Below are 27,615 nucleotides of genomic sequence, written 5' to 3' on the forward strand. Positions count from 1 at the left end.
CTTTCTTCTAAGTAATATAAGAAGTAAAGAACTTGGACTCGATTTGGATGGAGCACAAAAAAGATTTATTATGATAGCCTTAGCTGTAGCAAAAAAATTTATTATGTCAACCTAGAAATTAGAAGATAGCCTGAGAATACAGCAATGGTATATAGAAATGAATAAATGTATTCCATTGGAAAAAAATAACATATAATTTAAGAAATAACTTCACAGTATTCGAACAAATTTGGGAACCGTACATGGAACACAACAGAAGTCCTACCGCGGGACCTCCACCACCTAAAATTACAGAAGGAGAGGAAGATGAAATGAACTGACCCAGTATGTAAAAGTAGAAGACACAAGTTTCTTGTTTATTTTCATTGTGTGATGACATTGTTTAATGGGTTTAATGTATCATATATGTTGAACGTTGAGTGGGTGGGGAGGGGGGTGAAGGAAGGAGGAAAGTGAGGGGGGAAAAGGGGATAAAATGACACTGTGTATATTCAAGAGGGAAATGTTTGTGTGCATTTTGGTCAGTATGGTTCATAGTGTAAAAAATAAAAAAAATTTTTAAAAAAGCGTCCTTCAAAGTGTAAGCACCAAGAGGCAACAAATTGATTCAGAAATAAAATCTAACAATTCTACAATGTCTGTCATGATTTATGAAGCCATGTTTCAGTCCAATTGCCTACTTCACTGCATTCCATAGACTTCAATTTTTTTTGGACCAATCTCCAATGGGCAATCTTGATGATCTGCTTAGGTCCATACAAGCGAAGTCAACCACACAGCCCACTTTTAACTCTGTGGAAAAATTCAATCAAATTAGTCACTGTCTCCTTCCAAAGAGGTTCATGCTGACTACATTCGCCCCTCCTCTCCCCCCTCCCCACCACCCCACAGGTCTATTGTTTCCATCTCTCATTTATACACTTTCATTCCCACCTTTGTCTCAAAACTTCTCCCACCTGCCCCTGGTTCTCTTTTTCCCTTTCTGTCTCTCCACCTCCCATCTTCTTTTGTCCAGTGGCCTCTCACCTCTTAGCGTATCCCCAGTCCCTCTCCCATTTTATCCTTGGTATCTCTCCTTCTCACTCTAGTCTTGGTAAGGGAGCTCGATTCCAAAAATAAAATTGACTGAGGATTTCTCTCAATGATGCCGCCTTACATGTTGAGTCCTTCATTCTATTCTTGTGTTTCTCTGGAGGCTTTACTGATACCCCATAAACATCTTCCTTTTCCTCTGATGGTCTGGGCTCTGAAGAGGGTTAAGATCAATTCCAAGTCTTCACTTTTTCTTTGGCCTCAAATTTCTCCCAATTAACACTGGGTATTAGAGGAGTGTCCTTTGCAAAATATAGAAAGGCAGTACTAAATTCACATCTTGCAGCTTCTATTCAATGGTTTTTCTGACAGAGAATGACAAAGAATGCATGGCAGAAAAGGAGACCATTCTGCTCAACCAGCCTATAAAACATGAAAATCTGTAGACTCTGTGGTTGAAGTGAGGAAAAAAAACACACACACAATGCTGGAGAAACTCAGCTGATCAAGGAGTATCCTTTATCTAGCAAAGGTAAGGATACATAACCAATGTTTCGGGCTTGAGTCCTTCAACAAAGTATAGGAAATTGTTGGCAGGCTATGCTTGTGTCTGGGTTTGAAAAAGCTGCTATGCTTTCAATTCCCTTCTCTCCTTCATGGTTCATCCATCAACCCTCAAAAGACCACGTTATTTGCCTTAAACATATGATGTAAAAATGAGTTTCACCTTCCTATCATCATTTGAACGAAGATTCTATTGAATTTTCCACATTGCTCCATAGTGGAAATATTATATTTATTTTTAAATTTAGACATACAGCACAGTAACAGGTCCTTTCGGCCCATGAGCCTATGCTGCCCAATTACACCCAATTGACCTACAACCTCCGGTACGTTTTAAACAATGGGAGGAAACCGTAAGTGCCCAGAGGAAACCCACGGAGATACAAGGAGATTGCATAAACTCCTTTCAGACAGCACGGGATTCGAACCCCAGTCCTGGTCACTGGCGCTGTAACAGCTAACCGTGCTGCTTATGGTCACCGATTTAGTGGAACTGATCCAACATCAGCCCAATCAGAAGCCTATCATTACACTGAAGATCTCCATCAGGTTGCTACTCTACCTTCTCTTTGAGGAAAAATAAATTCTCATGAGAGTTTGGATCTGGGGCTTTAACTCGGTTTCTTTTCCAACAGATACTGACTGAACTGTTGAGAATTCCCAGCATTTCCTCTTTCTTTTCTCTCAGATTTCCATCATCTGGAGTTTATTGATTTTCAAATGCCCATCTAAATCTCTTTTTTTTGGCACTTGCTCAGGTGTCTTTATAGTATAAACACAAAGCTGGAGAAACTCAGCTAGCCAAACAGAATACTTCATACAACAAAGATATATAGCCAATGGTTCAGGCTTGAGGTATGAGAAAATGTAGGCACGTGCCCAAACAGAATGGTGGGGGAAGGAGGGAGCAATTCCCAAAGGCTGAGGTAATCAGTGCATGAGGGTGCAGACTTTCGTATCTTACTCGTATCTTTATCTTTTATAAATTTTTAAAATCAAATCCAAGCAACCCAATCTCTTTCATCAATACTCTATAACATACAGAGTTTATTTTTACCCTACTCCTCTCCCCTCCCCCCATACCCTAATACAACAAAGAAAAAAATATATAAATTTTAAAAAATACAAAGAACCAAATATCGGTGAAGTCACAAACCCTAAAAGGAACTTTAGAAAAACCCAAAGAAACCTAAAATTAAAAAGTTAAGGAACAAAATACAAGAGCACGTCATCTGTGCCTTGATGCACTTCAGTCATCTCACTACTGGCATGGATTGTTGCATTTCCTTTATTCAGAAGGGGGTAAGAATTACATCGGTGCTGTAGATAGGGTTTCCACACCCTAACGAATATGTCATATTTCTTCCTCAAATTGAACGTAATTTTCTCCAGGGGAAGACAACTCTGCATCTCCATATTCCATCGTGTAATATTGAGTTGGGAGTTGGACTTCCACGTGACTGCTATACACTTGCTGGCTACCAACAGGGCGACCTTCACAAACTGAATTTGGTATCTGGATAGTTTAAAACTCATTCCCAGAAGATACAATTCCAGATCCTGTGGAAAATCCATTTTTTAATTTATTTTCCAGAATGTCCCCCAGGTCCTCCCAGAAGGATCTCACCTTTGGACACAGCCAGGTTGAGTGGATAAAGGTTCCAATCTCCACTCCACACCTAAAGCACATTTCTGATGTAGATTTATGTAGTTTTGAGGTGTGAGGTATGACTGATGCAGGAAATTGTATTGCACCAACCTGCACCTGACACAAATCTGTCCAGCACCGCACATGGATTGTTGTGGCTAAGCTTTTTCTCTCTTTTTCCATATTTCTCTAAGTATTGTACAGCAAAATTTCAATAGATGGATTCGACTTTATCGTTTTAATTCTCTTTTGCTTCTCCTTCTTACTGTCAGGGAACCAGGCGACACTAATGGAAACTCTTTGTCTACCTTAAGGCAATTTTGTGTAATATACTTATTCTGTACTATTACATGACAATAAAGGAATCAGTGAGCAACAAACTCAACAAGGGACATCAAAACTGGAGATAGGAAAGAAACCTTAGACCTGCAATTAGTAGTGCACAACCCCAGAAATGCAATTGAATCTGAAAAGTCCAAGGTGACATAAACTGCAAAGAGCCCATTGAATTCGATGATCGAGTCCTCAGCATCCCATTGAAGCCTCTCTCCATTGCCTCATCTGTTGCTCTTCACTCACACCCCCTGAAATCCACCACAGATCCACTACTGGGGCCATGAGTTCAGATGGGGATACCTACCCTCTGATTTGTGCCAGTTGTCAGTCCAGCTGAGCTTCTGGTCAATGACAGGATTTGGGATGTTGATAATGGGAGATAGGTGATGCTAATGCCATGGTAACATCAAGAGTAATTGAACAAATCTCACTTTTGCTTCAGCTGGTCATTCTCAGGTGAAAGGAAATGAACATTGTACATTCATCCATTGACCCTGGCACTTCTGACGACATGGAAACAAAGTCATTGAGGAAGTAGCTGAAGATGTTTGGATTTTGAACACAACCCCGAGGAACATACCTCAATTTGTGATGATCATACTCAAAACAATCACAATCATTTTCCTTTACACGCTATGTGATTCAACCCATTGGGATGTACTTGCTTTCGTGTCCAGAGACACCATCTTGGCAAAAGATCTTGCAAGGGCAATCACCCCAGAAGTACAAACCAGAGATCCAGTGATCATTGGGGGATCAGTGGTGGAGAGGGTGAGCAAATTTAAGTTCTTGGGAGTCACTATCTCAGAGGATCTTTCCTGGGCCCAACACACCAATGGCATCGTGAATAAAGTTCTTCAGCGTTTCTATTTCCTCAGGGGTTAGGTATGACACCAGAAACCCTGGCAAATTTTTACAGATGTGTGGTGGAAAGTATGCTGACACCAATATCCCTTAGCATAAAGCCCTGCAAAAGGTAGTGTACACAGCCCAGGACAAACTTTTCCCTCCATTCGTCATCTGCAGGGAATGCTGCCATCAGAGAGCGGCAACAATCATCAAGGATTCACACCATCCAGCACACTCTCTGTTCTCGCTGCTGCCATCAAGAGGTATCAGTCCTACAAAGACTTGCTATCCCTCCATCTTCAGTCTCCTCAATGACAAACTCAATCAGGGACTTATTTAAGGACTCTTGCACTTTATTGATTTTCTTCTCTCTCTCTGTATTACACAATTAGGTTGTTTACATTTCTTTATTTGTTTACATGTGTACATTGAATCAGTTTTTTTTTGACACTGCTAATAAGTGGTGATTCTGCCTCGCCTGTAGGAAAAAGTGTTTCAGGGTTGTATATGATGTCATATATGCACTCTGACAAATAAACCTGAAATCTTACCCCACATCTGAAATTAACCCCGCCATACAGATCCTTCAGCCCAATATTGTGATGACTTACTCAACCATCTGAACCTTCCCTACTTAACATCCACAACCCTCAATTCTTCTTGCATTCATGTGCCCGTCTATGAGTTTTAAAAAATCTCTATTGTACCTGCCTCCTTAATTGTTCATCCCAATTTGGATCAAGATTGCAACAAGGTTTGGAGCCAATTTTTCTTGTGAAGCGCAAACTGAGCTTTAGAGACTAGGCTATCATACTAAGTGTGGATAGATGCTATGGTCAATCATACCCTGCAACAATTAATTGATACCTGAAAGTCATCTGTTTGGATGGTAATCAACCCATTTGGATTTTTGTGAAGAGGGCAGTTTGGGCAATGAGTTCAAAATCAGTTGGAAATGCGCGACTGGAGGCATGGTTCAGTACCAGAGTTCTGCAGACCTGCTGCAGAAATTTGAACATTTATGTACTACACTAAGAGAGAGGTTTTTTTTCAGACTGGCATTTGCACAACATAATCGTATTTGAAGCATTTTTAAAAGGGTAACACAATAAAAGATATTCTTCCTCCGGGGAATTGACATACAGAAGCTTATAATAGTAATTGTGCAGCACCCAACAGGGTCAAAATGGGAAATAAAATGATAATTTCAAAATTATGGCCTCTTTATCGGAATGCACAGCATATTTGTAACTGGATGAGATCATGATCACAAATAGAAATCAAGGGTTTTATCCAACGTCCATTGCAGAAACACGTTTCCAAGGTGATCTCGGATGGAAACTAGATAACCTGGCCTATTTGATGTTTTGGAAATAAAGTAAGGTAATGGTCTTGCAAACGACGACATCATGACAGTGGAAAAGATATTGGCTCAGATGATCAGGAGGATGAATGAATCAGTTTAGGAGCAAATAAGGAACAATGCAAGCCACATGACACTAATGCAAATAGTTTACAGGCCCTATCATTACAAACAATCTGGAGGCAAAGGAGCATGGAGAAGAGGGAATGAAATTATCAAAGGGGATTTGAATTTTTATAGACTGGGTAAATCAAATTGGCAAATGTGAAGACAAGTTTATGATGCATATTCAGGACAATTTCTTTAACACAAGATATTGTGAATCCAACTCACAAAAGGCTGCTTTTGTATTGGGTTTTGTGTGTTGTAATCCAGAATTAATTAGTACTCTCACAGCAGATGATTCTCTGGGGAAAAGTGATCATATGATCAGAGAATTTCGACCTCAATTTCAGCGTGACAACCTTCATCTTAATTTTTATATAAAGGTAATTAGAAGTAAATGAAGGGATTATGTTGGCTAAAGTAGGTTGGGAAGTTTGAGTGAGGATTTAAGCAAGAATTATAAAGATTAGACAATTCTCAATAAATACAGGTGTACATCCCTTTGTGAAATAACAACGTCCGTAAAATTGAACTATTGAGAAGTAACTGAATAATTAGTGTTGGGTGGCATGGTTAGCATTGGACGGCATGGTTAGCGTAACACTATTACAGTACCAGTTACCCAAATCTGGCGCTGTCTGCAAGAGTTTGTACATTCTGCCCGTGTCTGCATGGGTTTCCTCAGGGTGCTCAGGTTTCCACCCACCAAAATGGAACTGGATTGTAGGTTAATTGGGCAGCACAGACTCATGGGACAGAAGGCCCTGTTACCGTGCTGCATGTCTAAATTTAAAGAAGTTAAAGATCATGTTAAATATAAAAGAAGCAAATAGTGTGGCTGTAAAAGGCACTTGGACTATGTTTTCATGTTCCAAGCTTGAGGTATGGACAGTTTTAGAAACTGGCAAAGGATGGTGAAAATTTGATGGAAAGGGGACAGAAATGAACATAAACTTATAAAAAGTAGAAAATCAGATCAAAATAGCTTGGACCAGTATGCCAAGAGGAAGAGAGCAGCAAAAGTAACAATTATCCTCTAAACTTGGAGAAATAATAAAGGAGAACAAAATTTAAAGGCATATTAAGCATTAATTTTATATCTGGTCTCCCAAAAGACAGAAAATGCCAAAAACAGTCAGTAAACAAGATAATTAGAGAGTCTGTGTGGCAATCAAAAACGATAACACTCATGAGAGACACAACTTCAAGACAAACCATCCGCATTGAGAGCTGACAAATGTTTGGGATCTGATGACCTCAGGATCATTTGGAATCTTCCCTAAATTCATGGAAGGATCCAGTTGGTATGAAATTCAAAACTGCAAATGAAAGAGAGCAAACAGAACTGCAGGCTCGCCCACTAAATATCAAGATGATACTGGAATTAGATAATGTGATTGGCCAAAAAAGGAACGGTCAGATATGAAGGTAAAAATGAGGTTACCCACTCTGGTAGGAAAAATAGCAAAGAAATTATTTAATGTTTTGAGATGATGAAATATAGGTTTTCAGAGAAATATTGGTCAAGGAGAAACAAAGAGTAAGCAAACAACTAATTGAGATGGTAAATAAATTCATGGCTTTAATAACAAGGAAAATGGAGTACAAAATTGGGAAGTCCCACTGCAACTGTGCAAGGACTTGCTGTGTACAGCTTCGATCAACCTACTGATGGAAAGATTGAGATTCAATCAACCTACTTATGGAAAGATTGAGAAGAATGCACATATATCTCTTTGAAATTGAGAAGAAGTGTTTTTACTGAACATCAAAATGGATGCCACAAAGATCGTTTGCCCTGGTACGTAGAATCTGGAATTAGGGGGATCTCATTGAAAAATTTTTAATGTTGAAAAGCATAGGTAGAGTGGATGTAGAAAGGTTGTTTCCCATGGTGGGAGAGTCTCGGACAAGTGTCCGCTTAGAATAGAAATGTTTAAGGAATTTCTTCAGCCAGACAGGTCATTGGGTGTATTTAAATTCAGACATACAGCACGGTAATAGGTCATTTTTGCCCACGAGTCTGTGCCGCTCAATTTACACACAATTAACCTGCACCCCCGGTACGTTTCGAATAGTGGGAGGAAACTGGAGCCCCCAGAGAAAACCCGTGCAGACAAGGGTAAAATGTACAAACTCCTTACAGACAACATGGGATTAAAAGGCAGAGATTGATAGGTTCTTGATTCGCCAGGGCATCAAAGGTTATTGGGAGAAGGCTGGGCAGTGGGGCTGAATAGGGAAATGGATCAGCTCATGATTAAACGATGGGTAGACTCAATGGGCATAATGGCCTATACCTGCTCCTATGTCTTATGGTCTTAGAATTAGGATAAAGGTAATTCCACCAGAGAATTGTGGATTCTCCGACCTGGAAATCAATGGATGCACAGACATTACGTGCAGTTTATTGATTCTTGGAAAAACACTCCTGACTTGAAACTTAAGTTTTAAGACAGTTTGAAAAATCAGAGTTAGTTATTTCCCCATAATATACTCAATTGTTTAATTAATAACATCATTCATTACAAACTTGGCTTTCTGCTTGATGTATTTTAAGAAACATCGAATAGGCATTATTTGAAACAGACAGGAAGGTGAGAAAAGGTTAAAAGCAGAAAAACATGATCTTATTAAATGGCGGTGCAGATTCAAGGGGAAAAATGCTCTTTTTTAATGCTACGGACTCATGACAATTTAAAAGCATTTTCAATGCTGTAGAAATGACATGAGATGACAACATGGATTGATGCAATGCAAACAACAAAGCAAATTGGGGATTTGGGGCAAATACAAGGAACCTACACAATCATTTGTAAATAATAAGCTCTGAATTGCATGATGATGAATTAATGACGCTTGCAATGATTTCAGCCTGAACACATTAATTAAAGTTGTTTCTGGGAAAATAAATGATAAGAAAAATAAAGCAGGCAACGTTTTCAAATATTCCAATCTGCTCACTTTGTGAATGTGTTGTCATAGTTCCATCCACTAATAGTAATCCTGAATAAGAACTGATGGAGAAATATATTTAATTAACCCTGAAGTCAAACGTAGGCTCTCGATGGATGCCTGTGCTAATGGGACTCATTGCCTGGAAACTCTCTGGAGTCTTTAGCTGCTCAGCTGGGAACGTACTGTGAAATTCCAGCATCATATAAACAGTGCAAATATATTTGCCATGGCTTCTGTTAGTAAAACGCTACTGACTTAAAACTTAAAACATATTCTATTGTGAGATTTGAAAAAAAAATCAGGGATAGCTATTTCCTCCTGTGGTGGTACACCACCGGCCTACTGCAGGGGGCAACCTCTGTACCTGCAGGAGTGGAAGGGGACAGGACAACACCTGGCCGGCTGTCAATCAGTCGGCCTGAATGGATCAAGCCCCACCCGGTCGGGTGTCAATCACCCTCCGGGATTATAAACCAGCGCCGGCCTCACACAGAGTTGCTGCAGCCACAGCCAGCCTGGCTCTGTGGAAGTCTTTGTACAGTCTTTACCTTGTGTGTGTCTGATTCTGTCTAACAGCGCACCACACCTCCTAATATTCCTGATCGTTGAATTAATTACATTAGTCCCACGCTGAAGATATTTTAATGAACTTATTAAATTTAAAATATAAATTTATATGTAGACATACAACACAGTAACAGGCCCTTTCGACCCAATTGACCTACAACCCTGGTACATTTTTGAACAATGGGAGGGAGCACATGAAGGAAATCCACTCAGACACAGGGAGAACGAACAAAGTTTTCAGAGACAACGCCGGATTCAAACCCCTGTTGTTGGCGCTAACAGCATTGCGCTAAACGCTACGTCCCTAAGATAGTTTGTTTTGTTTGTTAATTGGTTTATGTTTGATGCATTTGAAGACATAGACTGGCATTGCTCTTGGGAAAGTTGATGCTTTCCAATCAACAGAATGTTAGAGTCTCCTCTAATTTCAAAAAACTTACAAGCACCTATAATCTTTTTAAATATTTGAAAATGCTACACAGCAGCTTTAGCAAATAAAATGTGACCGAAAGAGAAGATGGGAGATGTCATTCAACATCTGGCTTTAGATTTTAAAGAGAGAACTGCAGATGCTGGAAGCTGGAGCATAAAAAAATCTCAATCAGCTGGAGGAACTCAGAGGCTGAGAGTTTATTGTCATACTTCCAAGCACCAATGCACTGAAATTGTTGCTTGCAGCTGCAATGTTGATACGCAAAATGCAAAGAAGAGCTGAAAGCATTTGGGAAATTCCTGAATTTAGGTCTCAGTGGTTAAAATTCGTAGCTGTTCATGGGAGGGAGATGAAGATTAGAGAAGGACAAAAGGCCAGGATTGGAGAACTAGATAAGAAGCAGGGCTTAGAACAGTCTGTGTACTTTTCTTTTGACAGTTGTATCTTGACCAGCCATTCTCTGCCAGTGTACTGTACTCACTATTCTCTGGGTGGAAAATGTCCCCCTCCATTCACCTCTAAATCTTGTACCCCTTCCTGTAAACCACATCTTCGAGAGAACTATTTAAAAAAATTCAGTACAGAGTAAGGCCCTTCTGACCCATAAGCCACACAATTACACCCAATTAACCTATAAATCCTGGTACGTTTTGAAGGGTGGGAGAATACGGGAGTACCTGAAGGAAACACACACATACATGGGGAGATTGTACAAATTCCTTACAGACAGCGCGGAATTGGAACACAAGATACTGGCGCTGCAACAGCATCGCGCTAACCGCCAAGCAAACCATGCTGTAACCATGGAAGACTGCAGCACAGTCCCATTGACCTGCACCTTGATCCTAGCCCTCCATACTCTTCCCATTCATGCACCTATCCAAATTTTTCTTAAATGTCAAACTTGAGCCCAGATTCATCACCTCAGCTGATGGCTCATTCCACACTCTTACCACTCTCTGCTTGAAGCTCCCCTTGATATTCCCCCGAAACATCTCATGGTTTACCGTGTCTCACCTAACATCAGTTGAAAAAGCCTGCTTACATTTTCTCTGTCTATACCCCTAAAAATGTTATATACCTATCAAATCTCCCTTATTCTACTGTGCTCCAGGGAAGAAAGCCCCAACCTATTTAAACTTTCTCCTCGAGCCCAAGGAATATCCTTGCAAATCTTCACTGCATTCTTTCAATCTTATTAATACCATTCCTGTGGTTTGATGACCAAAACTGCACACAATCCTCTAAACTGGTCTCTGATAAAGGAAAAAAAAAGATTCCTGCAGTCTACCCTAGCAATACTCCTCAGACATGTCCCCTCTTAACAGCTCCCACCCCACAAAAGTAGAACAACCCCCTGCAGTCTCTTCTTAACTAAAATGCTCCATACCAGGCAGCAACCTAGTGAATCTCCCCACACTCTTTCCACTGCTATGAGTGAGGTCTTGGGGCAAATCTCTGCAATCGCTTAGCAGCATTGTGAGAGAATTTTACAAGGTGATTCACAAAGGTGATTGATCACATCATCAAGGGACAATGTGGGATAAGCAATAGCTGCTTGCCTTGGAAATAACAGAGACCTGGAGGAATGATTTAAAGGGACATTCAGCTTTGGTTGGAAGAGTTCTGCCTCTTTCCTGGAGGCAAGTGCAGATCAATGTGTCATTCCTGATTTCTATGGATCATTTGACTGAGGACCTGAATTGGACGAGGTAAATAAATGGCAAATTTTGCTGGGAAAATAATGGTCATCATTCATTCATTCCCAGCAAGTTCTCCACAGTAGACGGACAGTGGTCAAGAAATGACAGCACAACAGAATGGAAAATTAATCGCAGAACAAATTTTCAATGATAGATGAGGATCCAGCCATGTTATTCACTGTAGAATATTACATCAACTTTGGTGGTATCATGGACTCTGTCTGCCACAATAGCATGGATCCTCCTTGTGGCCACCCATTTCATATCCCTATCCCATTCCTTTGCTGGCATGCCTGTTCATGGTCCCATGCACTGCCCAACTGAGACCACCTGCAAATTGGAGGAACAACACCTCATCTTCCATCTGGCCATCCTCCAACCAGATGGCATTAACTTCAGTATCTCTAGTATACACTGAAACACACCTCTCTTCTTCCCACTGTCAGCCCCCACCCCCACCCCACCCCACCCCTGTCTCTTTCCCTCTTCCTCCTTTCATATAACCAAATCAAATCTCATCTTTCCTCTTATCATATCCAATTACCACCTCTTATGGATCTGTATTCCTTCCCCTGCCACTCTTCAGTCTTTATTCGGACACCTTCCTGTTCTTTGCTTATGCCCTGAAGAAGGGCTCAGGCCCGAAACATCGGTAATATACCTTCACCTCCTATGTTCACTGCAAGACTTACTGAGTTCCTCCAGTATTTCAGTGTGTTTTTAGTACAATCACAGTATCTGCAGACTTTGGAGCTTCACTCAGTAAACCATTAACATCCTCTCTCATGGCTGATAAAACTGTACTGGCATGTTTTAATAAAATACAAATATGATTAATTACTTATTTAACCGACTAACTAGTGAACAGAAACCATTAGCTAAGAGATTATTTTCAATAAGTATAATTATTAATTACCACATTATTTTAGGTAACTGAACTTTTGTGTGCACGTTAATTTCCTCTGTGCACTGGTTGTAACATGTGTGTTAGAGGGGACAGCGGCCACAGGGACGGAGCTTGGAAGTTCATTCTCCGCCATGGGAGGGAGAAAGAACCAGGTTCCTTCAAACAATGTACCCCGAGGTGATCATTAGCTATTGAGGAGGATTGACACAGGAGTTGGGAATTTCTAAGAAATTTGAAGGAGGTTCAATGGCAGTGCACTGGACATCCATTTCTTCCAAAATATTGAACCAGAGAGTTCTGCGGTTGCATTGCTTCAATCTAATTTAAATCTTGACTTGCACTACCCACCTGTTTCTTATTACAATATACGAACAAGTTAGTTAATCATCCCTGCATTTTCTGAAAATGATATCCTTACGATTCTTCAAGCAGACTGTGTGAATTATTTCCCTCTGACTTCTAACCTCAGATACCCATTGAAACTCCTGACATTACATGCCTCGTCCTCTTCATTACTGATGACTTCTTTTCCAGAGCAGCCAACACCCCTGAGGGAAGTCTGTACACTTCCTGAAAACAAAGGCTCGAGAATGTGACACCGACACATTATATTGTGCAAATAATGAGGGCCCTGTGCCAAATGCAGTGCTGTGTTTATTTGAGCTTTGGAAAGGACCTTAATCAAAAAGCATCTGTATAAATTCTCCTTGGAGCGAGGAGGTCAGGAGGACATTTTGATCAAGTCAATTAAGGTCTGTAATCAAACTATAAGGTGATCAATGGGAAGGGATACAGAGAAACATTTCACTTTTAAATTCAGCATGCTGTGATCTGAAAGCATGGCAGAAACAAATTTAATAGTGACTTTCTAATGAGGACTGGAAAACTGGGGAAGGAAGAAAACCTTTCCCAAGGCCACAAGGAAAAAAGCTAGGACTGGTATTAATTGAATAGCTCTTTAAAGGCCCAAATGGTGTGATTTGTTCTTCAGTGATAGAATATAATCTTCCAAGGACAACTGTCAGTCCATCACTGCAGAGGAGTCAAGATGTCAGGCCTCAGTATTGCAATCTGAATTACTAGCACTGGAAGTTTGTAAATTCAGCCCTTAAACCATGAGCTTTTATGAATTAAAGTCATTAATATTAGTGTAGGCAAATTTTGTGCAATAACAGTCTTAAGAAATGTTCACAATTCATGGCTTTATAAACAAAGAAGTCCAGGTACATTTTTCCAGAAATGTGGCTTTGTCACTACTGTGGTTTATACAAGATACAAAATTATTTTGTCATGTAATAAAACTGAAAAAGTGATATTACATGAAATTTACTTTAGTCTACTGTAAGGCAAAGACTTGCTATCAGCAGAAATTACCCGGTGACTCTTACAGTTAGAGAAAGAGAAGCAAAAGAGAATCACCCTCAGAGTCCATAGATTTTCCCCCAGTGCTCCTGCAGCCTCCTCAACCTTCAGTCCAAATCATGAGCACCCCCAGCTCCAGATCCAACCCTCTGACATGATCAGGAAGCTTCCTATTGCATCCCATTTGCAATATCGGGTACCCCTTCAGCCTGTCTTACGCAGCCTGGTGAGAGTCTCTTGACAACAGTCACCAGCAGCCCATGGCTTGTGTTGGTTCCTCGCCTCGAGCCTTGCTACCTCTGTGTTCTTCAGCCTTCGAATCCCTCACTGGTCTGCCGCCAATGGTCACCGTTCTGTGGGTCATCTCCTCCGCTTCTCCTTCTCAAGCAGGGTGGTCTCCCCATTTCTGGTACCCTTTAAAGCAGTGGTTCTCAACCTTTCCCTTTCCACCCACATACCACCTTAAGTAATCCCTATGCCATTGGTGTTCTGTGATTAATAAGGGATTGCTTAAGGTGGTATGTGAGTGGGAAGGGAAGGTTGAGAATCACTGCTCTAGACCCAATTGTTATTCTGCTTGAGAAAATTGTCATTGGCCCATTTCCTTTGGAGTTATGAAACCCTGCACCTAATGAGTCAATGAAGGAGTGGTTTTCAAACTCTTCCCCTTGGTTTATTTTCCCTGATGCCCCTTATGTAGCCCCTCTCCCTCACAGATCCATTCACCTAATCTCTTCTTTAGCTGAATACATCTTTTACCTACCAGCCTCAATCCAGCTCCACCCGTCACCTACCAGCCTCGATCCAGCTCCACCCGTCACCTACCAGCCTCGATCTACCTCCACCTGTCACCGACCAGCCTCGATCCAACTCCATCTATCACCTACCAGCCTCGATCCAACTCCACCTATCACCTACCAGCCTCAATCCAGCTCCACCTATCACCTACCAGCTTCAATCCAGCTCCACCTATCACCCCCAATCCAGTTCTATTTATCACTACTAGCCCGTATCTCACCTCTCTATCGTGGCCATCTTCTCTCTGCACTCTCAATCATGATGCAGAGTCTCACCTGAAACAGAAAAACCCTTTGTTTCCAACATTGTAGCCTGACCTATTGAGTTCCTCCAGCAGTTTATTTACTGTATCTGCTTTAACTCCAATTTCTTTTCTAAAACATTATAAATCATTCTCGGGCCTTGGCTGAGTATTGCATTTCATTCCGCGGACAATCTTTCAAAAAAGAACAGATCTGTTTCAGCATCTCCAGGTAGTCTATTCTTGGAGATTTCCCTCTGTTTGACTGGGGAGAAAAGGCCTTCAGATCATTTTCATAAACCCCATGCTCACTATAGTTTCATTGGTGGAATCTGCGCACATCATAAGAAATAAACCAGGGAGAAGACCATTTGGCCCCTTGATAGAGGTCTACAAGATTCTAAGAGGCATCGATAAGGTAGAGAGACAGCATATTTTCCTCAAGGGAGGTGTAGCAAACACCACAGAACATCCATACAAAGCATGGATTGTTTATCTATATGAAAGTTATGTCTGGTTGTGTGACGGCATGTTTTGCACCGAGGACTGGAGAACGCTGTTTCGTCAAGTTGTACTTGTAGAAACTGATGACAATAAACTTGACTTGAATGCAATGCATCTTCATACGTTTCAGTTGTGGATCTTGATCTCGCAAGTTTATTCCAGGATTTATCCTTTCAGGTTTTGTGTCTCTTTCAATCCCATTCAGATGAGGTCAGGAGGGTTTCATTTTTTTTTGGTGGACATGGGTCAGCACAACATCATGGGCTGAAGGGGCTGTACTGTGCTGGTCTGCCATCCAATAAGATCATGATTAACCTTTCATCTTGATGCCACCTTCCCGCCCTAATCTTACTTCTCTCATCACTTAAAAGTCTATCTTAAATATTATGAGCTATTGAACATCCTCTGCTCTTTGAAAAGATCATTTGGAAGGTCTGCTCCCTTTGAGTGAGGAACTTTTTCATTTTCTCTCTCTTGAATGGCTGAATGGGATTGAAAAAGTCACAAGTCCCGAAAGTGTAAATCCTGGAACAAAAGTGTGAAATCAAGATCCTCAAATGAAAGGTATGAAGATGCATTGCATTCAAGTCAAGTTTATTGTCATTTCATTACCGACGAAGCAGCATTCTCTGGTCCTCTGTGCAAAACACACAGACATAACACAGATACAGAGAAACCATACAGATGCAGGATGAGTATTTAATCTAAACAAATAGATTATGAATATGAGACACTCAGATGGTTAGTATGAGCAGTTCCTTTGGTCATTCAACATTCTCACAGCCTGTGGGAAGAAGCTGTTCCTCAGCCTATTTGTGATGGCTTTGATACTCTGTACCTCTTTCCCAATGGGAGCAGCTGAAAGATGCTGTGTGCAGGGTGGAAAGCGTCCTCAGTGATTTTGCATGCCCACTTCAGACAACGATCCCAGTAGATCACGTTGATTTTGGGAGTGGGGGGGAGACTCCAGTGATCCTCTATCCAACTCTTATTGTCCTGTGGATTGACCTCCAACCCATTTCTCTGCAGCAGCCATATCACGTCGTGATGCAGCCGGCCAGGACACTCTCGACAGCTCCTGTAGATGGTTGTCAATGTAGGCCAGTACCTTTGCCTTTATCACAGATACCGTTGTGCTTTCCTGACAAGTGAGGAGATTTTGAGTGTTCACGATAGTTAAGTGAACTCAAGGAACTTGGTGCTCTCCATTCTCTCTACTATAGAATTATTGATGTGTAGTGGAGGGTGGTCGCTCCTGGTTCTCCTGAAATCAACCATCATCTCCTTCGTCTTGTTCACGTTGAAACTCAGGTTGTTACTCTCCCACCATTTCACAGGATTTTCCACCTCTTCTCTGCAGGGTGACTGATCATTGTTGCTGAGGAGGCCAACAACTGTTGTGTCACCTGCAAACTTGATGACACTGTTAGAAATGGATCTGGCGATGCAGTCAAGGGTCAGTAGCGTGAACAGGAGCCAGCTGAGCACACAGCCCTGAGGTGTTCTAGTAGGACATGTCCTTTTCAGAGATTAGAATTTAAATTTCTATCATAATAAATGAGCTGATTTTTATCACAAGGACTTCTGAACTTGAACTTGCTGCAAGATACAGAGTTTGGAGCAGAACGTTTACCCTTTTCTTTCTCACCTTCATTGCTTACAACCAGTAATAACCCAGCGCTCCCACATTATTCAATTTCGGAAATATTGTGCACTTCAATTACAATGGGATATCTATCTTATTATTGGAAACTCAATTATGGTGACATCTTGAATGGAGGGTCAGTCGTGGAGACTAATACTGGCACACTTGCCTGCAGACACAGTTAGTGGAACCAGTCACATCTCTATACAGCAAAACAGAGCAGGATGACTAAAAGAGTGAGATGAATGAAATAAATTCACTGGCCAAATTGTACTGCTGCTGCATTCTTACTATATTTAAGAGGTTTTGCTATTCAGGTGATTTATGTCACTCTATTGAATGTCAGCCTTAGGAAACTGCAGCGTAAATCAAGATTTTGATGGTGATTTGTTGTAATTTCCATCCTTTGCATTTAACCAATAGATACAAATCACTTCTGAAGTCGGTAATTCCCAAATGAATTTATTGTCATAATGAGATAGCAAGGTGAAAAGCATTGTTACGTCACTTCATATTCAGAAGTTTTCTGATCATGGGTGATCACAAAATCCGGCAAGGGATCTTATCCATTTGCAACTCAGGCTGCATTATGTTTAGATAATTATAGAGCTCAATTAATCATTATTAATCAGGTGCAAAATGCCTCTTGGAACAGTTTTGACAAGTGGATGTCTCCTTAACACCTCTCTGGTGGCTGGTTACAATGTCTGGTATTCAGACTTGCCAGGCACTTATCTGAAGAGATTCATCAAATAATGGCCTTTTGTACTGCTACCCGCCTTGATGCGACTGCTAGCCTTTAGGGCAATGCAGAGGAATCTGAGCTTTTATTTGGCTGAAGCTAAGAATGAAAAGACTGAGCGAGGGCCAAAAAGAAAACCCAGAGCAATTTAACTCAAAACATGATATCGTCATTTTAATCTCGAGTTTCCCCGCTGCTACCTCTACCCCTTTCTGAGTGTTTGGTGGAAAAATGTGCAATGTTTGTCAAGAAGACGTTACTGATCTCATTTTCAGTGTAGAAGTAAAGGAACACACGTAAATTAATATATGTATTGAAAGGTCACAACTATTGAGGCAGAGCAGACTTAACGAATAGAACATGCCCTGGGAAAGGAAGAGCAAGTATTCTTCAAAAAAGTCTTTCCCTTGTGCAATATATTTTTCTTAATTTAGAGATACAGGCCCTTTCGGCCCTCAAATACACCCTTGTGACCAATTAACCTCATACATTTTTTGAATCTGGTGCACCCGGAGGAAATCCACGCAGACACTGGGAGGACGAACAAATTCCTGAAAGACAGTGCCAGATTTGAACCCAGGTCACTGGCACTGTGCTGGATATTGATAGTCCTTACTGAGATCTGGTATAATTTACTAATATAGACAGAAGGAGATGGACAGGTATATGGATGAGAAGAAGATGGAGGGTTATGGGCATTGTGCAGGGAGGTGGGACTAGAAAGGGGTGTTTGGTTCGGTGCGGACTAGAAGGGCCTAATGGCCTGTTTCCGTGCTGTAATTGTTATGTTACTGCAGGGATTGATTGAATCAAATCTACTTTATTCAGCTTTCAGGAAAAGCCCTCATCCCTAAGGTCCTGGAGGATGTGATGAAGTGTGTATGGCTGCAATCCTTGGGGTGGGGCAACACCACAAAGTGTTTTGGGAATAGGTTCCAGAATTCAGATGCTACGTTGAAGGAACTTTGCGGGGTTCCTGATTCGACCCATACATCGCCTGTATTCACGCAGACTCTCGCTATTGCCTGCCCCTGCCCCACACTCCCAGATGAATATTCTTCAGATGTGCGACCTTCCAAACACAGCGTTGGGCAGCAAGGTCTCATGAGCTCTCTGTGCTGTGACTTGAACTCATTTGCCACAATGCTGAGCTCCACTGCTTGAATGATTCAACAGCCTTTGTCAGGTGGCAGCAGGAGAAGGGCCCAACCCGCGACCACCATGTGAGAAGCTTTAGGGGTTTTTCGTTGTTTCAGATACTTGACTTTATATGTTCAAGTTCAATTATCATCCAATTGTACAAAACAGCGTTCTCTGCAGCTCGATGCAACACACAGACATAACACACATACAGACAAATGCACAGGTCACATATATGAATATTAAATTAAATCAATATTATTGCTAAATAAATAGTTGAGTCACGGAGGGTTTCTATGAGCAGTTCATCAGCCATTCAGCAGACTCACTGCCCGTGGGAAGAAGCTGTTTCTCAGCCTGGTGATTGTGGCTCAGTTACTCCTGTATCTCTTTTACGACGGGAGAAATTGAAAGATGTGTAAAGGATGGAAGGGGGTCCTCAATGATTTTGCGCGCCTTCTTCACACGACAATTTCAGTAGACCACATCAATGGGAGGGGACTGGGGTTTTACTCTCTTTTGTTAACTGATCTGTGCTGGTACATTGGATTAACAGGGAAATTCTGCAATTAAAAATTTAGTATCAACAATTCTACTTTAGAATTGGAAGGGTCCTCACTGATTTTATGAGCCCTCTTCAGACAATAATCCTGGTAAATCTGATCTATGGGGTGAGGGAGGCCCCATTGATCCTCTTTATAATTTGCTTAAATAATTCAAAAATATGATTTTAATGAAAATAAAAGAAAAATTATAAACATATTGAAACACTAGTAATCCATTGAAATGTTGAACTGAAGTAAAATATGAATGACAGACCCTTGTTTCCCCCTGAATCTCCCAGGTTGGAAATTGCTATTCAAATGAACAAGGATTCCAAATTTTCTCCAGGTGAGGTTGCTGGCCAGGTCCATGTAATGCTGAAAAATCCCAGTGTGTTCAACCTCCACGTGGCAATCGCCGGATATTCAGTTCTTTCAGGATTTCCAGTTCTTTCAGGATTTCCAGCAGGGATACAGAAACCCAGGTTGAGTCTGTCTGTGTCCAGATAAATGCTATTGATTCCCTTTGGAACCTCCCAGCAAAGCCAGCTGAATTTGGTCTGATTATCTTCGACATCAGGAAGGTGACTGGCTTTGAGCAGGGACTGCAGATGGTGGTGTTTCCCTGTTGCTCCTGACCTTTTTAGGGGTAGTGGCTGTGTGTTGAGAAGGTGTAGGGAGGCAAACCTGGCGGGGCTGGAGTAGATGGCACCCACAGCAGCTGAAATATGCAGTGATGCGAGGCATAACTATCTAGCATGGTGCATGGCATGTCAGATTTCAATTTTATTTTCAGAGTACATCTATGGCATTACATACAACCCCGAGATTCTTTTTCCTGCGGGCAAGAATGACCACTTATTGGTAGTGCAAAAAAAATGTCAATGTACACCATGTAAACAAATAAAGAAATTTAAATAAGAAAACAAGCCTGAAACATCAGTTATATATTTTATCTTTGCTATATAAAGGACACGGTTTGACCCGCTGCGTTTCTCCAGTGTTGTGTTTTTACAAGAATTGTAAACAACTGACTGTGCTCTACTGAGAGAAAAAAAAATCAATAAAGTGCAAAAGAAAGAGTCCTCAAATGAGTCTCTGAGTTTATTATTGAGGAGTCTGATGGTGGAGGGGTAGCAGCTTAACTGTTCCTGTACCTGGTTGTGCCAGTCTTGTGGCACCTATACCTCTGTACTGATGGTAGCAGCAAGAACAGAGTGTGTGCTGGATTTCCAGCAGGGATACAGAAACCCAGGTTGGGTGGTGTGGATCCTTGATAATTGCTGCTGCTCTCCGATGGCAGCATTTCCTTGATAGCGGGCAGGGATTTGCCTGTGGTGTCCTGTGTCCACTACCTTTTTCAGGGCTTCAATCAAGTAATCTGTCATTACTTGAATTGTTTCAGCTTCTTGAGTGTGGTTAAAGGTGTACTCATTGAAGCAAGGGAACAGATGTTGGGAAAATCTTTGAGACAGCCTCAACAGAATGCCCAGCTCTGACATTTTGCTTGTGGTTGCACTTGTCCACACTAGAGCAAGTCATTCTGTTGAGTTTCTGGTCAACGGGGACCCTCAAATTTTTGACGCCTGGCAAATTGTCATGGTAATGCCAATAGATAAGTCAGAGGAGAAAAATGGCAAGCTGTGTGAATCAAGTGAGATCAAACACACTGGGAGGCAGCTAACGTTTATGCAACCTGGTTCAGTTAAATAGTCTTTGCCTGTATATGGATTCAGCTACACTAAATAATCTCAGTGACATTTCAGATAAAATGCGACTCAATAGATGGTTGATGCATGTTAAATGTGTTGCACAGAGCTCCTGCCATCAACAGATTGACAATTTGTATTACCTCAGAGGATGTATGCTGGTAGGAGCTCTCAATCATTTGATTCTACTGCTTCGAGTAGCATGAAGGTAGCCACATGGAACACGACCATCCCAAAGTTACATCCACCATCATTCATTTCTCTTTGTTACCTTGTCAAATCCCACCTGGCAGGATTTTGGATGCATCTTTGCCAACAGAATTGAACTGTTCAAGTAAATGGTCCATTGCTTTTGGCAAGAATGATTTGAGAACAGGTATCTATGCCATGCTCTTGTCAGCTGCAGCCCAGTGAATGGCATTTGTGGGTCTGAAATTAAGGCATTTGCCTTTGGAGGTCAATGAGTTCTCATTCTCAACTGTGTTCAGATTATGCAAAAATAAACAATGTCTAATTATAAAGGCTTCATTTAACTGTTCAATGTGCATTAATGCCCGCAGAACAAGCTCTTGCTCATTGAGATCCAAGTACCTTAGAATAATGGATTTTTGATTAATTTTTTTCTCTTCTGACTAGTTGTGCAATAAAATATCATTATTGTATTCTAAAATAATGATATTCAGCCTGATGTAACTTGACCCACCCAGGGTGTGGGCTATGGCCGAAGGACTCACACCAGGCTGCGGGGATGCTGGAGATAGAATCATGGGAACAGATATCAGATCTGGGATTCGAGAGGGAGCTGAGGTCAAAAAGGGATCCCGAAGGACTTCGCAGGCTGAAGGCTTCTTGATTGTATCGGAGCTTTGGATCAGGAGCTCAGGTTGTCAACAGATAGAACAGGGTGTGTGAACGGTTGCAGAGGCAGTGGAAGCGCTGGAGGTGAATCCACACACACTCAGTGTCTCTGAGGGGACTCTCTTCTGCTATTTTCATAATGTAAGGGGCTCTGTGGAACACTAATAACGATTCTTTGTCTGCCTTAGGGGAGGCAGAAGAAAATTTTATGCAATATTACATTTTCTGTATTATAAAGTTATAAAGGAATCTTGATACAATATTGAATTATGGTTTTTTTTAATGGCAGTAGGGCATTAATTTAAGGACAGGTGTTTTTTTTTTGATAGACTTTGCGTGATTTTACCGGTGGGAAGAATGTCCGGGGTCTCGGCCTTGGATGTTCACACATGAACGGCCAAAACTCCAAATCTCCATTTCTTTACACGCGTTTAGACAGCGTACCGGAAGTGTGGGAAGGAAAGAACCAGGCCCTGCAACACCACGGCGGCAAGATCCCATTGTTCACGGGATGCCTGCTGTTCCCGTTAGACTCCAGGCATTCCAGGATGTCGACAAGGGGTCGAGGAAGTAAAATGTCAGACTGCGAATGGCACCCTCATTCCCATTCCGTGCTTTTTACACAGAATGTGTTCTAAGAAAATGGGATTAATTTCCTGGAATGCAGTGGCTATGTAAACAGCACAAAAGACACAACTGGAGAAGGAGCATGAGAGAGACGTGGAGACCTTTGTTTTGCATAACGAACTGTCATGAAGCAGAGAGAAGCAGATTCAACTGCAATATTGAAAAAGAGGATTCCTTCGAAAGAACAACTTGCCAGGATCGGGAAAAGGAGCAGGCGAGTGGGACCAGTCAAAAAAGCTGGACAATGCGTCAAAAGGGCCCCTTCTGTATTGCATCATTCACTCAGCTATACATAAGCATGTTTGGTCGGTACTTCTCGGCCCAAAGTTCCATGTGAATGAAGCTGTGATTACTGATTCGAGAGGTTAAAAATTTAAAGGACCACAGATGGTCATCAACTATGACCACTTTGTGCTAATCAATTACACAGCTTGGATTAATTGTCCCTGACAACAACAAGGACAGCCATCAGACAACAATTATAAACTTACTTGAAAATGTAAGGATTTCTCAGATAAGGACATGCGAAGGTGTTTCTTTACTGTAATAACTACAAAGTATTGCCCTTAAGGAAACTGCTTGGCCCCACTGTTTCATATTATGAATATTGCTTGTATTACCATCCCTGAGCGCATAACTCTGCATTTGAGAGATAAGTATGAAGCAGACTCACTGAACAGAGGGCTGACAAATGACAACAGGAATAACTGGAATTTTCATAACTCCTTTAATAATTTGGAGATGCACAGAGCACCGTATAGCCAACAAACTATAGTTTATCTGAACTTGGATTATCCTCAGTTACCTGAAATTTTTTGGACCTGGAAGGGATGTCTGTTCAGCTCCAAAAAATGTTTTAAATAATTGAGGATTTCAGAAAAATCAGAACTCCTCATTTATCCGATAAATGTCAGTGTTCCAAAAAAATAAAGGTCATCCTACAGCTTGAGCAAACTGATATGTGGTTAAACAAAACTTTCCTTCTCAACCACACACATTACTGAAGCTTTTGAAAAGCAAGACAAGTTTGAGGAAATTTGTTATGTCACCCATGACTCTTGAACATTTCTACAGGTGTTCCGTGGAGAGTATTGTGGCTGGGTTGAATCACTGTCTGGTACAGATGTGCCAACTCTCAGGACTTGAAAACACTCCAGAGGCACCAGACTTCAATCAATCTAGGAAATCTACAAGAGGCAGGGTCTTAAAAAAGCAGCCTCCATCTTCAAAGACCCCCCCCACCCCACCTTTCCCCACCACCCAGGCCATTCCCTCTTTGGAAAAAAGATACAGGAGCCTGAAGACAAGCACTCAGCTCAGCGGCACAAGGACAACTTCTTCCCCTCTGCCATCAGATTCCTGAATGAACAATGGACCACAGACACTGCCTGACTTAGACGTTTTCTTGGACTATTTTTAAAAAAATTTATTTTGGAAGGTGGTTTCTCTAAATGTTTGCACCGTGGTGCTGCTGCAATGCAATGATTTTCATGACATCCTCATGGCAATAGATTCGGAAAAACTGCAGGTGCAGGAAATCTGTAAAAGAAGTGATCAGCAGATTAGGCAATGTCTGTGGAGAGGGAAACAGTTAACGTTGTGGCCAGTGATCTTTCATCAGAAAGGGGCAGGAGTTAGCCACTTGCCCCTTTAAGGCTTCTTTGACTTTTCACAGGGTCATGACTGATACCCTCTCTCAATGCTACATTCCCACATTCTCTTTTTTGCATCTTGATGTTCATCTTAAATTTATTCAGTAATTTTGGCCTTCATGCTAGCTCTCCACAGATTCACTACCGATCAGTTCCATATCTCTGACCCGTCAGCTTTGATTGCAATTGTTTACCTGTGCTCTTTGCAGACGGTGAATGCAGTCTGCTCACAGGAGCAATTTGTGGAACTACTTGCATGCATCTGGGCTGTCCAGATAGCTGACAGGTGATCTTAACACCCGAGTGCCCTGCTCCATCATGTACCTTTCATTGTCTGTGGTGATCCTTCGTACAATGAGTTTCCCACTGGAGTTCCAGAGTTGTCAGCCTTATTGTTGTTGGCATGTCAAGGTGCTTCATATTCAGCTGGTACAACCGTTGGAATCTAAATGTATCATCACTGCATTCAGGGAACCAAGCATTTTGATCACTTCCATTGGACAATGAAGATTTTGCTTCCTGAACACTTTGGGGTATATTTTATAGATTTTGGGCTGCTGATCAAGAAAGTCACCTTAAAATTTTCCTATCACCTATCGTTTTTTTAGAAACCTATTTGAGTGATTTCCTGTCCTATTTTAAGTCAACTTCACGCATCCAAAACCATGAAATGCAACACGTCATTGAAAATTCATTTTCTGCGTTCGCACTGGGACTCCCTTCCTGCTGATCCTGGTCCCATCAGTGAAGGCTTCAGCAGTTCATTGCAACCATGGAAAATCAGTATCAGGGCAACTAGAATCCAGCAATGCTGGTCAACTATTGTTGGACACTGACACGAGGCATCAGATGCTGAGTACAAACAAAAGTCAGCTGCAAAATATTTTTAGGTCAGTTGAACTGAAGCAATGTGATTATACATGGTAATTTCAATAAAAGTTAATTTAATATTTCTCCAACTTCCTACATGATACAGCAAATCTGGAATTATTTTTGTGTTCAGCTTGAAGTTGTCTATCATAATTCCCCTTTTTCTTCAGGAAACAATCCTTTTAAAAAAAATTGTTGTCCTGTCTTATCAAACATAGTTCACATGTGATTTGTTTACTGCCAAGGTCAACCCTTGTTTTTGAAAGCTTCAAATCCCAAGATTCAAGATTCCTCTGATTGTCATGTAAGAATACAGAAAATGTACCATGCACAATATTTTGTTTTGCCTGCCATAAAGCGAACAAAGAGTCACCAATAGCATTGCTGAACAAAGCTGTGTGATCCCTCTAACAATAAAGCATGAAAGATAGCTTGTCTTTCAATAGGGATCCACAGTGACAGTGGATAAGCAGCTGTGAGATGCTCCAATTTGCAATTTCATCTATAAATGTATCCAATGATATCCTTTGGCAACACAGTCCTTGCCCTGCTCTAAAGTCATGGTTATAGATGTAGAAAGTGATCGTTTCCAGTGAGGAAGTTTAGATTGACGTTTTGTTTTCTGAACTTCCTCGATTTACATGGCCTCTTGATTGGAACCATCCTTTCCCGACTTCCTTCGTTACCTCTCGTAGTCTTTTTAAAAAATTACAGCATGGTAGAAGTCAATTCTGGCCATTTAAACCCATGCTGCCCAATTACACCCAAATTAACCTACAGCCCCGTCCATTTTGAAGGGTGGGAGGAAACCAGAGCGCACAGGGAAAACCCACACAGACTCGGGGAGAACGTATGAATTCCTTACAGACAGTGCTGGATAGCATCTGCTAACCGCTACACTGACCGAATTCTGTTCTGCAAATTCTCCATTGGCTAAATTTTCAGTAGAGCCATAGCCGGCACCGGGGGGACATATTCACGGGCATTGCCACCCCACCCTTGCATCCACCCGTAGGCCAACGCAAAACTTGTTAAATTAAATTATATTTATTATATTAAAACCTTTTTGCTAAATGAAATTTAAAAAATATGGAAAAAAAATTACATACATGTCTGATGTCAGAAAGGAAGTCAAATTGTAATTCATGGAACGCCCAGGAACACGTGATGTCATAACAGAAGTTGCATCACGACTGCGAGCAGTGTGCGCGCCAGATTGAAACCTGATTAAAGGACGCTTGCCGTTCCTCCATTGTGGATCGATTCTTAAAGGTACATGGACAATGGAAATGGATACAAGAAAATGGCTGGACGTATCTGCTTCAAGGCCTCCTATAGCTCCACCAGCACCCAGCTTACCCACCCCATAAAGTAAGAGGCTCCTTCTGTGAGCAGCCATGATACACCTGGTAAAGTCAGCGCTAGGTGTGGAAGACAACCCATAGCACCAACACTCGCAGCCTGCAACAATGCATTTGATTCACCTTACAATACCACCCTTGGCTTTCAGGATTATTGCACAAAATGTCAAATGATTCTTTGGGTCCGTCTGCATTTATTCGGTAAGGATATATAGAGTATTTCAAATGATGTTCTAATGACGTGCACAGTGCAGTGTGTGTATGTGAAAGAGACTTTGCAGCATGTCTTTTTTTTTTAAATTGGAGCTGGGTTGGTGTGTTAGTTGTTGACAGCAAAGCCTTATAATCAGCAGTTTGTGTGTGGTTAGACGATGCCACAGAGATGGAAATAGTGTAAACAGAAAGGAATATAATAATGTACAGTGATGGATACAGAACTTTGAACAGTTTTCCTTTTGTTTTTACTTTAAATAAGTATATGAATAAGGTTTATGTTTGGTTGAGGTTTAATGTTAATTTTATTTATGGCGTTGAGAAGATGACAAATACACGTGAAGCCCAAAAAAGGTTGCTTTCAGAAATAGCTTTATTCCCATGGATGCTAGAGTGCAGAATGGCTTGAACACGAAGTTGTAGGGTCTTTAAGCTTCAGGCCCAAGGGCAGAAACCTCAGCACTAGTGTCACTAGGGGTTGTGGGTGACGCTATCAGAGGTGGTGTCACCAAAATGAGTCATGTGGTTCCCGAAACCACGTGTGTTTGTCTGAAACGCTGGAGTGAGGGTCAAGTGTGATGGCGCAGCGGATGGAGGAGGTCCATGGCAGGTAAGGCACCCCCACTGAGTGAGTTCTGGAATGGTAGCTTGTGCCCCCACTGTTGTTACCCTAATGGTCCCTGATTAGATCCCTTCTGATGCCAACCCTGACTTGAGCTGGTACTGGAAATTTAACTCTGAAGGTAAGCCAGAACGAATGGCTTCAGAAACTGGCACCCCACTTGCAATACTCATTTACAACTCAAGAAAGCACAAAAAAATGTGGAATTATAGAAACTCCATTAAAATAAGTTAGCCACCAACCTGTAATGAGGCTGTAGAGGTA

Source organism: Narcine bancroftii, chromosome 6 (assembly GCF_036971445.1).
Source record: "Narcine bancroftii isolate sNarBan1 chromosome 6, sNarBan1.hap1, whole genome shotgun sequence".
Classification (NCBI taxonomy): domain Eukaryota; kingdom Metazoa; phylum Chordata; class Chondrichthyes; order Torpediniformes; family Narcinidae; genus Narcine; species Narcine bancroftii.